General features: G+C 40.6%; 1 protein-coding gene across 1 annotated transcript in view; it reads left to right on the forward strand.

The window, feature by feature from the left end:
* Positions 1–12,720, forward strand: part of EGFR (epidermal growth factor receptor) — a 201,375-nt gene that overhangs the window by 42,493 nt on the left and 146,162 nt on the right. The gene's annotated exons all lie outside the window — the stretch shown is intronic.

Raw genomic sequence — 12,720 nt, forward strand, 5'->3', positions numbered from 1 at the left:
ACGTGTTCCGTGAACCTTTATTAGGTATTTGCGCAAATGCATGAACAATCAAGAGTTTTGTAAGACTTCTTATCCTTGACATCATCATTGTGAGAAAACAGAGTTCTCACAGGGATGTGCTGAGGGGACACCGGAGGTGCTCTTGACCCAGATAGCTAGCTGGTCCTGGGTGAAAGTTGAGCGGACAAGCAGAAAGCCAGCTCTCAGGCCCAGGCCCTGCTGGGCCTCGGGGGACAGCGAGGGCCTTGGGAGCACGTGTCTCGTTACCTGCTGGCAGCCTCGTGGGATCACAGCTAATTAATCTGTGTCAGCTACCTGAGGAAAACTCACAGGTGAGAGAGAAACACTTGCAGAGAATCCCTCTACCCCCTGCCCCCCCAAAGAACAGCTTAATTTTTTTTTAATTTTTAAAAGATTTTAATTTATTATTTTTATTTTTTTAAATTTTATTTATTTATTCATGAGAGACACACAGGGAGAGAGAGAGAGAGAGAGGCACAGACACAGGCAGAGGGAGAAGCAGGCTCCATGCAGGGAGCTCAATGCAGGACTCGATCCCTGGACCCCAGGATCACGCCCTGGGCTGAAGGCAGGCACTAAACCGCTGAGCCACCCAGGGATCCCCTAAGATTTTATTTTTAAGTAATCTCTACCCGTAACGTGACACTCAGATTTACAACCCTGGGAGCAAGAGTCACACTCTGTGCCGACTGAGCCGGCCAGGTACTCCCAAAAGAACAACTTAATTCTGATTTATTGCTGTCGCTTTAAGTTTTTTTTTACTTTTCAAGTGCACAGGTTTATGAACTTTTACTCATGGAATTCTCATTTATAGTCCTATGATTTTATTTCATTAACATGTTGTAGTTTAGTCTATCATCCTTTTATTGGGCCAGTGTGTGTGGTTGTATATTTTTGTTTTCAAGAAACAGAAATCAGTAGTTTTACATGCAGTTATTTCTCCATTTTGGGAGAAATATTTCTCCGTTTTGGGTTATTTCCATGTAGTTCAAGAAGTGAGGTTAAGGCGATCTCATGTAAATTTTTGAATTTCACAACGTGATCCTGATTTTCGAAGTCCCGCATTTTGTGAGGGAAGTGTACTGAGCACAGAAAAGCTTTCAGAATTGAATGGAAACATTTATCTTTGTGGGTTTTTTAAAATATTTTTTTAAAGATCTTATTTATTTATTCATGAGAGCCACAGAGAGAGAGAGAGAGAGAGAAGTAGAGACATAGGCAGAGAGAGAAGCAGGCTCCATGCAGGGAGCCTGATGTGGGACTCGAACCCGGGACTCCAGGATCATGCCCTGGGCCGAAGGCAGGCGCTCAACCACTGAGCCACCCAGGGATCCCCAACATTTATCTTTGTATATGGGATAGCTGACTATTTCCAGAACCTAAGATCTAAGAAGTCTGTGGCATAAATATGGCCACAAAGGGTTTCTTGATATTTAACCTCCATTTCAGGAAAACATTTCATAACTTTTCACCTTGTGCTTTGGGAGCCATCAATGATTATGGGCGGGAGACTGGCTGTGTAATAGACAACCATGGTTTAGATGATTATTTGGGGTTGATCCCGTGATAATAATGCAGTTCTTCCCTCTGAAAAGTGGGTGAGTAGGGTTTGGGGACCCCAGGTGCTGCATGGCCTGGAGAAAGAGCCCGGCTTCGGAACCCAAGAGACCTGGGCTGAATCCCAATCCCACCCACTATCAACTACGTAACTGTATGATCCTTAAATCTTACCTGCGTGTTTCGGTTAGCATGGTGTGGGAGCTCGGTGTCTTATTTTTATTTTCAATTGTTACATGGACGTGGTCAAATCTATATTTTACCTTCCACCATATAGCGGTCTTTTAAAGCGAGCTCAGAGGAGGTCACCTGTTCGTTGGGAATGATTCCTTGTACCGTTTAAGCAAGGTGGTGTAAACCACGGGCCAGGCACCCCTGCAGGCTCCTCACGACTGTACTTCCATCAGCAGCATTTGTGCTGAAAAGCAATCTGTTCCACCGTGAATCATTTAAAATGAATCCAGTGGATTTTTGTTCATTATATTTATTAGCGGGCCGCTCAGGAATGGACGTTAGGTCTCTGGTGTGGATGGGGAGTCTGCCTTTTATGTAAGATGTGTTGCAATTCAGCTTTCAGGTCCCAGGCCTGGGAAGGCCATGGGGCCTTCATAAGCGGGCCCACCCACGGTAAGGAAAGCAATTGTCCAAATGTGGATAGTGTTTCCTCCCACTGCTCTCAGCTGTTTCCAATTAGCCCCAATATCCATAACCCCGGGTTGTGTCTTTATCAGTTCAATTCTCCCATGGCGATGCAAATTTTAAACCACAGAGGGAAAGGAGACAACAATGAATATGCTTTTATAACATAGCTCTCCCTTTTATTGCAGCTCTTGCACTGCACAAATTTCTCTTCTCTGATTAAACGAGTGCTTCATAGGCCAGACTTGGTGTTTGTGAGGCAAGCTTTTCCCTGCCATGAATGAGGGTCTCAGAGGATGTCAGAGATATAAATCACCATATAAATATAAACATATCTCTGTGTGAAACTTCATTTTCCATATGCAAATTTCTGGAACCAAGACAAGTGGAACTTAGCCAACAGACTGAAAAATGTAGACCAGCTATGATCTAATCTCCCTCACCTACTAGGCAATTTATTATAACTTGATTGGCATAATTTATATGGCATTCAAGAAATGAGTATTTAAGTATTGCAGACACCGAAATCACTAATGAGTATGGTTTTTGGAGATGAGTGGCTTAGACGAACTGTTCCTCAAAAGGTCAAGTGTTTCGTGGTCACTTTTCAGTGTAGGCTGGAATGGGGGAACTGGGATCTAATTGCCCAGGGTGATGGAACTTTAATCTCTAATTTAGAGGAGTCTAGACCCTGGAGGAGGAATTAAAAGACCCCAGTGAAGCAGGAGAGGGATTCAGTGCTGGGGGGATAAGTGAAAATTAGTAAATCCAGCCTTTAGGAATGAGAGAGCCCCAAGGCTGGAAGCTAGAGGTGGAATGAGGGAGAAGTTGAGGAAAGACTGTTCTAGAATTACATCTGAGTCCCAGCACCAGTAGCTCCTAAGACTTGGTAGAGAAGGAAACTTTGTGAGTTCTGATTAGTCCTCAAAGACACCACAGAGGATTGAGGCACACTAATTACCTCTTGCATTCATGTTTCACTGGGTATAAGCAGGAGTTTTGGCTTTGGATGTGTATGCATCAAAATTGGAATAATACGTTGGACATGAAAAGGTTGAACAGTAGAGAAACGAAGGAATCCACACCCCATGTATCCCTTTCTTAACCCTGTAGTTAAGATCATAGCCCTATCACATCAGTGGATAGATCGTCCAGACAGAGAATCAATAAGGAAACATTGGCCTTGAGTGGCACAGCATTAGACCAGATGGACTTAACAGATATTTAGGGAACATCCCATCTGAAATCAACAAAAACACACTCTTCTCAGGTACTGGTGGGACGTGTTTGAAGATAGATCACATGTTAGACCATAAAGCAAGTCTCAATACATTTAAGAGGATTGAAATCATATCCAGCTTTTTTTTCTGATCACAATGATATAAAACCGGAAACCAATTACATAAAGAAACTTGGAAAAATTATAAATAGGTGGCTATTAAATGGCATGCTGCTGAACAACTAATGGGTCAAGGAAGACATCAAAAGAGAAATAAAAAAAAATACCTTGAGATAAACGAGAATGGAAATGTGACATGCCAAATTTTACCATGTGCAACAAAAGCAGTCCAGAGAGGGAAGTTTATAGCAATTATAGGCCTACCTCAAGAATTGACAAGAGTCTCAAACAATTGAAACTTGCACCTCAGGGAACTAGGAGAAGAAGAATAAACAAAGCTCAAAGTTAGATGGAAGGAAGGAAATAACAAGGGGCAGAAATAAATAGAGACCAGAAAGGTGATGGAAGAGGTCAATGAAGCCAAGAGGTGGCTCTTTGAAAAGATAGACTAAATTGACAAACCTTAAGCTGGACTCCTGGGGGCAGTTGGGGGGGGGGGCTGGTGCGTGGAAAAGAGGACTCAAAATCCAAAATGAAAGAGGAGATGTTACAGCTGACAAAGGGTAAAGGATCATGAGAACCACTATGAACAATTATACACCAACAGATTAAACAATCTAGAAGAGATGGATAAGTTCCTGGAAACATACAGCCTCAATTCCTACCAAGAGTGAATTATGATGAAAGAAAAAATCTGAACAGACTGATTACTAGTAAGGAGATTTACACGATGATCAAAAGCCTCCCAGCAAGCAACAGACCATTTCACTGGCAAATGTACCAGATATTGAAAGAAAGAATACCAATCCTTCTCAAACTCTTTTTAAAAAACAGAAGATGGAATTCCTCCAAACTTATTTTATGAGGCCAGCCTTACCTTGATACCAAAACCAGACAAGGATGCCAAAAGAAAAGAAACTTAAAGGCTAATGTTTCTGATGAACATACATGCACAAATCCTCAACAAAATGTTGGCAAACCAAATTCAACAATATATTAAAAGGATCAAATAAATCTAGTGGGATTTGGTCCAGGGATACAGGGATGGTTCAACATCCATAAATCAGCCAGTGTGACACACCACATTAACAAAATGAAAAATAAAAATCATACGATCATGTCAGTAGATGCAGACAAATTTGACAAAATTCCGACACCCATTCATGATATAACTCCCAACAAAGCACTTATAAAGGGAAAGTACCTCATCATAATAAATGCCATATATGACAAGCCCACAGCCTTCATACTTAATAATGAACAACTGAGAACTTTTCCTCTAAGGACAAGAACAAGGTGATGATGCCAACTCACTTTTATTCAACATAGTATTGGGAGTCCTAGCTGGAGCAGTTAGGCAAGAACAAGAAATAAAAGGCATCCAGATTAAAAAGGAAGATATAAAGCTGTCACTACGGATGACATGATAGAAAATGGTTAAGACTCCATCAAAAAAAAAAAAACTGTTGGAACTAATAAAAAATTCAGTAAAGTTGCAGGAAAAAAATCAATACACAAAAATCTGTTGTGTTTCTATACCTAATAATGAACTATCAGAGAATTTAAGAAAATTCAATTTACAGTTGCATCAAAAAGAATAATAAGATACCTAGGAATAAATTTACCCAGGGAGGTGAGAGACTTGTGTATTGAAAATTATAAGACAGTAATGAAAAAAAATTGAAGAAGAGATACAAATAAAAGGAATTTTGTGCTCATGGGTTTAAAAATTAATATTGTTTAAATATCCATGCTACCCAAAGCAGTCTACAGATTAAATGTGTTTCCTATCAAGATTCCGATGGCAGTTTTCACAGAAATATAACACAGAATCCTAAAGTTTGTATGGAATCATAAAAAACTCCAAGTAGTGAAAGCAATTTTGATAACAAAGCTGGAGGTATCACGTTCCCTGGTTTTAAACTATATGACAAAGCTATAGTAATTAAAATATGGTAATAGTGTTAAAAAAAAAAAAACAGACACATGAGTCAGTGGAGCAGAATAGAGAGCCCAGAAATAAACTCACACATATGTGGTCAATTAATTTATATCAAAGAAGCCAAGAATATGTAGTGAGGGAAGGACAGACTTCAATAAACGGAAATGTGAACAGCCACATGCCAAAGAATGAAACTGGAACTTTATCTTAGAACATACACAAGAATTAATTCAAAAGGGAGTAAAGACTTGAATGTAAGATCTGAAACCATAAAACTAGAAGAAAACATGGGCGGTTAGCTCCTAGACATTGGTCTCAGTGATGATCTTTTGAATCTGACACCAAAAGCAAAAACAACAAAAGCAAAAACAAAAGTGAGACTACATCAAACTTAAAAGCTTCTATACAGCAAAAGAAACCACCCATGAGGTAAAAAGGCAATTACTGAATGGGAGAAAATATTTGCAAATCATATCTCTAATAAAGGGCTAATATCCAAGATCCACACAGGACTTGTACAGCTCAGTAGCAAAACAAACAAACCCCAGAGCAATCCAATTAAAATATGGGCAGAAGATCTGAATAGACTTTTTTCCAAAGAAGACATCCAGGTGGCCAAGAGGTACGTGCGGAAATGCTTTGCAGTACTAACCGTTAGGGGAATGCAAATCGAAACCAGAATGAGATGTCTCCTCACACCCTTTACAATGGCTGTCATCAAAAAGACAAATAAAAATGTTGGCAAAAAGTGGAGAAAAGGGAACCCTTGGGCATTATTGGTGAGAATGTGAATTGGTGCAGCCACTATGGAAAACTGTATGGAGGTTCCTCAAAAAATTAAAAAACAAAAAACAAAAAACTACCACATGCTCCAGCAGTTCCACTTTGGGAATTATGTGAAGAAGATGAGTACATTAACTTAAAAAAAATTACGTACTGCCATAGTCATTGCCACGTTATTTACAGTAGCCAAGATCTAGGAACAGCCCAGTGTCCAACCATGGATGAATGGATAAAGAAAAAAAAAAGAGAAAAAAAGAATGGATAAAGAAGTTTGGGTATATAGATATACACACAATGTACATACACAGATACACACATATACACACGCAATGGAATATTATTCAGCCATTAAAAAACATGCCCTTTGCAACACCATGGATGGATCTCAAGGGCATTATGATAAGTGAAATAAGTCGGAGAAAGGGAAATACTATAGGATCTCTCTTATATGTGGAATCAAATATATATATATTAGATAATATGCATAGATATAGATTTAAAGTTGCAGGATACAAAGTTATAGGCACATATATGGTATATTGGATAATATACATAGATTAGGTTAGATTCAATAATATATGTTAGATTCCACATACACATAATATATATAAAATATATAACTTATACATGTATAGAATATGTCATATAAATGAAAAAGCTCAAGATACAAAATAACAGATTAATAGTTGCCAGAGGCTTGGGTGAGGGGGCGGCAAGTGGGAGAAATGGATGAACTCTTTCTGCTTTTGTTTTTAGTTTCAATAAATTGGATTGAAGAAAAGAAAGAAACCAACGGATCATAGCCCTGGAAATAATTCACAAATAATTAACTGTCGATCATCTATATCTTACTGCTTGAACGAACTTGTGTTTTCTCTTCCTTTCATCCCTGCTCATTTGCATGGAAAAGTGGACGTGGGTTTCTAAATATAAATCTGTGGTGCTTCTTTCCATTATTTTCGTGCCATTGGGATTATATTTGGCATGCAGGCAAACAGCCATGTATTACTGTGCATTGTTACGGGACGAACATTGAACTGAGTCAATGGAGTAAATGTAAAGATCTAATTGGCATTATTTAATGATTCATGAGTCGGGGCTGCATCCCATCTAACAGATAGATAGGAGCCCTGAGGAGCGGTTTGAAATGGGGTCCTCCGAGCAAGGGAGGACTGTTTGAGGCAAGGTCACCTTCCTTTAGTGGGAAGGGCAGGGGATTTTAACAGGCAGATTACCTAACCAGTGCTGATCAGGAAATTCCCGACTGATTGGCTGAAACCGCAGTGAGGTCAGGTATTACACATCTGCTGGGGCTTAGCACGAGCAACTCCATTTTCAGTCTGCTGCTTGTTCAGGACGTTCACGTTACGCTTTTACACCGAGGTGGTGGTGGTTGGGTGGGGGGGCTGTTTCCGATGCCCAGTTCCCTTCTTTCTCTCATTTCTCTGCAAGTGTCAGAAACTTCTGCATCTTTGCAGACCTACGTCAAACAATGCTGTGCTCGCTGCTTGAAAAAGTGCTCTTCGTACAAAGTTTATGGAACCCTTGCTGTTCCTATGAGGTGCGTCATCCCACGCAGTGGATGCTTGTCTCGTGGCAGCCACTGTGCTTTGCACCCATTATTGCCTTATTTTAGCACATAAAAGTTGCCTGCGCAAGAGACGCCGTGGTTCCTTTTTATGGGGGATCAGAGAGGTGAACGGATTGCTCCAAGCTCACAGAGCTAGCACGTGAGTCCAGGGTTATCTGCTGCCAAAGTCTGTGTACCCCTCTCCACCACATTGTTTCTCCATTCTCATCATCTAGGGTCAAATGGAAAGAACAGGTGGGGTCAAGTTTCAAACAATAAGAGAAATTAAGAAATCTGTGCCCGGAAGCAAGAACGCCTGCCCTCATTAAAGCTGGCTGCATTCACCTCCTCTCATTCCCATCCTGTTCTGCCTTTTTGGCAGATTTTTCTCTCCCCCGTGTTTCCTCCTTGATCATGTGTGAAACCTCTTCCCTGGTGAAGTCATTAGGTCCAAGCTTTTATTTTACTTTGGTCCATAATTTAGATGGAACCACATGTGCTGATGTGATTATGGAAATCTCTGGACAGCGATAGAATTGTGGAGGGGTGGAGTGTACGTATTTGAGATTAAAAGACCAGGTGTGGGGGAGGAAATATAATGAAGAAAAAGTAGATTTGTAAAGAATGAATGCCAAACCTATGCTTATGGCAAAAGCTCTCTTCCCATGAGATCGCCTCAAAGTATCTTACCATTGGCACACACGGAGGTTGTTATGCTCAGTCTTCTGAGCTGGGACCATCTTGAAATCAACTGAAGGAGCATCAGCCAGGCTTGCAAAAAGAACGTCATGAGCTCCGAAGCAGATACTGATTTCAGTCTTGGATCTGTGTAGTGAGAGGAGCAAAGCAAGGAGATGGAGTGATGGAGGGGAGGATATGCTGTGCATAACAGAGAGGGAACAGTGAGGCAGAGCAGTGCACCTCAACTGGAGGCAGGTCTTGTCCTGGATTGTAAATGCCAACTGTTCTCTTCCTTAAACTAAACAATAAAGCCAAGTCAGTACAGCAGCTCTTGGGATTATTTGCTTGTGCCACACATTTTTCTTGTTTTCCTTGGCTTTCCACCTCCATAAGCTGGCCTCAGGGATTTAAAAATCTTAATATGAAAAACTGATTGCCACTGTTTTTCATTGCTAATGGGTAATTCCTTTCAATATTCTTATTTCAGCAGTGCCTCATGATGTGTGGTGAACAAGAGGCAGGAAAGGTTGTATTACATATTTCAGGTTTATTTGCCTGAACTTAATAGGAGATTTATTATTTTTTAAAATATGCTGTAGACCCGTAAATACAGAAAATAAACTGAAAGTTGCCAAAGGTAGTTGCCAAAGGGGTGGGGGGTGGGGATGGGCAAATGGGGGAAGGGGAGTGGGAGGTATGGGCTTCCAGTGGTGGAGTGAATAAGTCACAGAGATGAAAGGCACAGCATAGGGAATACAGTCAGTGACATCGTCATGGCATTTTATGGTGACGGATGGTGCTCACTTGTGGTGAGCGTAGCATGAACCATGGACTTGTCAAGTCACTATGTTGTACAGTTGAAACTAATGTAACATTGTCAACTATAGTTCAATAATAATAATAATAATAATAATAACAAAATGTGTCTTTCATGGACCAAAGAAACTTCTAAGCCCAGGTGAACATCCATTCTTGATGTATGACAGGATATAGTTCTTTAAATTATGCCCTTGGTATTTAGATTTTAATTTAAAAATGCATGCAACATTATATATAAACCTATAGATATAGACTGAATGTTTAATAACAGGCTATCTGTATTATTCACAGGCCATGTTTGACTGTCAAATAGAACTAGTTTTAATTTATAATAATAATGTCATGTTCTTCCCATCAGAAAGCCAATTATGCAAGCTTTGCCATCACACATGGAAAATAATTTAATGGAGTGCTCATTGCAGTTTTTTTTTTTTTTTTTTAATTTTTATTTATTTATGATAGTCACAGAGAGAGAGAGGGAGAGAGAGGCAGAGACACAGGCGGAGGAAGAAGCAGGCTCCATGCACCGGGAGCCCGATGTGGGATTCGATCCCGGGTCTCCAGGATCGCGCCCTGGGCCAAAGGCAGGCGCCAAACCGCTGCGCCACCCAGGGATCCCTCATTGCAGTTTAATGAGTCCAGAATCGGATTTTTTTTTAAGATTTTATTTATTTATTCATGAGAGACACAGAAAGAGAGGCAGAGACACAGGCAGAGGGAGAAGTAGGCTCCATGCAGGGAGCCCGATGCGGGACTCCATCCCAGGTTCCCAGGCTCACGACCTGAGCCAGATGCAGACACTCAACAACCAAGCCACCTAGGCATCCCCATTATGGGATATGGTGTGTGTGTGTATATACACACACACACATACATGTATACACACACATATACATGTATATATATGTAATATATATGTATATATAATATATATATATATATATATTTTTTTTTTTTTTTACTGAGCAGCCTGTATTGCTTTGTTAAGGAGGATATGTTAGGATCCAGATGTCCAGAAAGGGCCCTTCTGCTTTTTTGAAGTTTGCCTTTTTTTACAAGTACAGCAAATCTTAGAAGTGATTCCACTGGTGTTTATACACATTTTTTTTTTCTATCGGATCCTTCAAATTCTTATTCAGTGCCATTTACTTTTATTTTAGGTGTAATTCAAGTCTAATTAGAAACCAGAAACACTTGTAAGTCCACAGCAGATTTTAAAAAGCTTAACAGAGCTTTTTAAGGAAGACATAGTGAAGCAATTGCATATAGCAAGGTAGGGCCATTCAACAACACAAGGATAGGTTTTCTCGTTGCATTTTCGAACTTCTTATGTCAAATTCTGAAACAGAGGAAAAGGCAGGGAATAAAGGACACGATGAAAGGTAGACACATCCAGGTAGGCTAAGGCATTTGTGTAATGGCAGATATCCCACACATAGTGGTCCCCAAAGACCTGTGTGTCTGCACTGCCCGGTCAACGTAACCCATCTGTACTTCCATGGAAAAGTTCAGCTACACTCCTTAGCACAAAGCAAACATGGTAATGTTGGAAGGCATATAGCAAATATTTTGGAGATACTTATCCAGAAGCATTAAGTAAGCATTCTCAAAGCTTACAAAAGGCAACCTAAGTTATCTAGAAGGCGACTCTTTCGATGATGTTGGCTTGACCCTAAACAAATGGGAAGAGCAGACGAGGGAGGATTTCCCCCTCTACTTTCTCAGAGATGTAATTCTGGAATTCCTTAGTCTTTCTGGAGATTCTTGCTGCATTCTGGGGCTTTCATGTATAAACACTTAGATGTTCTAACTAAGTAACTCCCTAGAGAGGAGAGGAGTGGACAAGGAGTAACCTTTCTGGTGACTCATGGGGTGGGTGGAAATTCCCTGTTGCAAGAGAGCTCTGCTGGGTGAGTCTAAAGAGTTAATGCACTTTCAAAAGCCTCTAATTTACTATTCCCGAAGAGTGATTGACTCACTGGAAGTATCTGGGTGACTATTAACACGTTTGTAGCCTTAAGAAGATCGGTTCTATTTTAAGATGAAAAGTACAAAGCAAGAGCTGGGAAGTCATTAAAAACGGACAACCAGTTCACCATTTTTGAGAGTATTCATTAAAAGGTTCCTGTTACAAAAGGAACAAGAAGTAGCTTGGGATCAGGGCACCGTGAGTCATGTTGTAAACATGTTAACCCCGGCTGGGGAGAGGTCTGTGAATAAGGCCGGAGGTAAGGCGAAGAAGCATCACTGCACGGTGTTGGAAGAAGCAGGGGGTAAGGACCATATTTCCTGTCTTCTCTTCACTAATGAATTTTTTATGTACTTGGGGAGCTGAAAGGCACTGGGGGACAACGGAGTAAATGAAATAACCTTTCTACCCTCCACCAATACGAAACTACCTCTGCTACTACGTACCTCTCACTGCTGCCTCCTTTCAAACTCTGGAGATGGGGGTCCTCAAGTGTGTCCCTACTCCGGATTATGAAAAAATAACTATTCCAAATAGTTTCACCTTGTTTCTAGCATCATCGTTTCTTGGCTGCGACTGCATGATTAAAAGTGCAGTGTGACACCTGTATACGGTGCTAAAAATGTCTCCAGCAGCATTTGGAGCAGTCATCCTATGTATTCCTTTCGATCTTCCGTTTTTTGCAAACCAATGTTTCGCCTCGAAAGGCACTTTCACCTTTTAGCAGGTGGTGGTCTCCTCTTCTGAAATAGAAAGTCACATTTGCAAACCACTATAATCTAGAACTGCTTTTGGAGAATTTTAGCCCATGTTTAAAAAAAAAATATCACAGAATTGATACCTGAAGAATTATTACCAAGGTCACAGTATTGTAGCGTTTGATAGAAAATGAGTCATTGCCATGATTAAGAGTATTTTCAGACTTCACTGTGCCTTTTTTTTTTTTTTTTAATACAAGGAAATGTTTTGTGTGAAATGTGCCCTGGCGAGTTGGTGGAGGTAGGACTGGGTGCTCAGGTCATAATCTCAAATGCACACCAGCCAAGGAATGCCATCAGCCCGCACCAGACCAATTGCAGTTCTAAGTAAATAAAATATAAAACCAAGATATCTAGATGCAGTTGAGTTCAGAACTCACCATAATAAATTATCTTGTACTTCGCGGAGGCATCTGTTTTCACCGTCAAGTTTGGTTTGCTGAGTTACAGAAAAGAGCAATTCAAAAACTTTGATTCTTGGGGACACCTGGGTGGCTGGGTGGTTGAGCATCTGCCTTCGAATCAGGTCATGATTCCGGGGTCCTGGGATCGAGTTCTGCACCAGGTTCCCTGCATGGAGCCTGCTTCTCCCTCTGCCTGTGTCTCTGCCTCTCTCTCTGTGTCTCTCATGAATAAATAAAT

This window comes from Vulpes lagopus, chromosome 11, assembly GCF_018345385.1.
Source record: "Vulpes lagopus strain Blue_001 chromosome 11, ASM1834538v1, whole genome shotgun sequence".
Classification (NCBI taxonomy): domain Eukaryota; kingdom Metazoa; phylum Chordata; class Mammalia; order Carnivora; family Canidae; genus Vulpes; species Vulpes lagopus.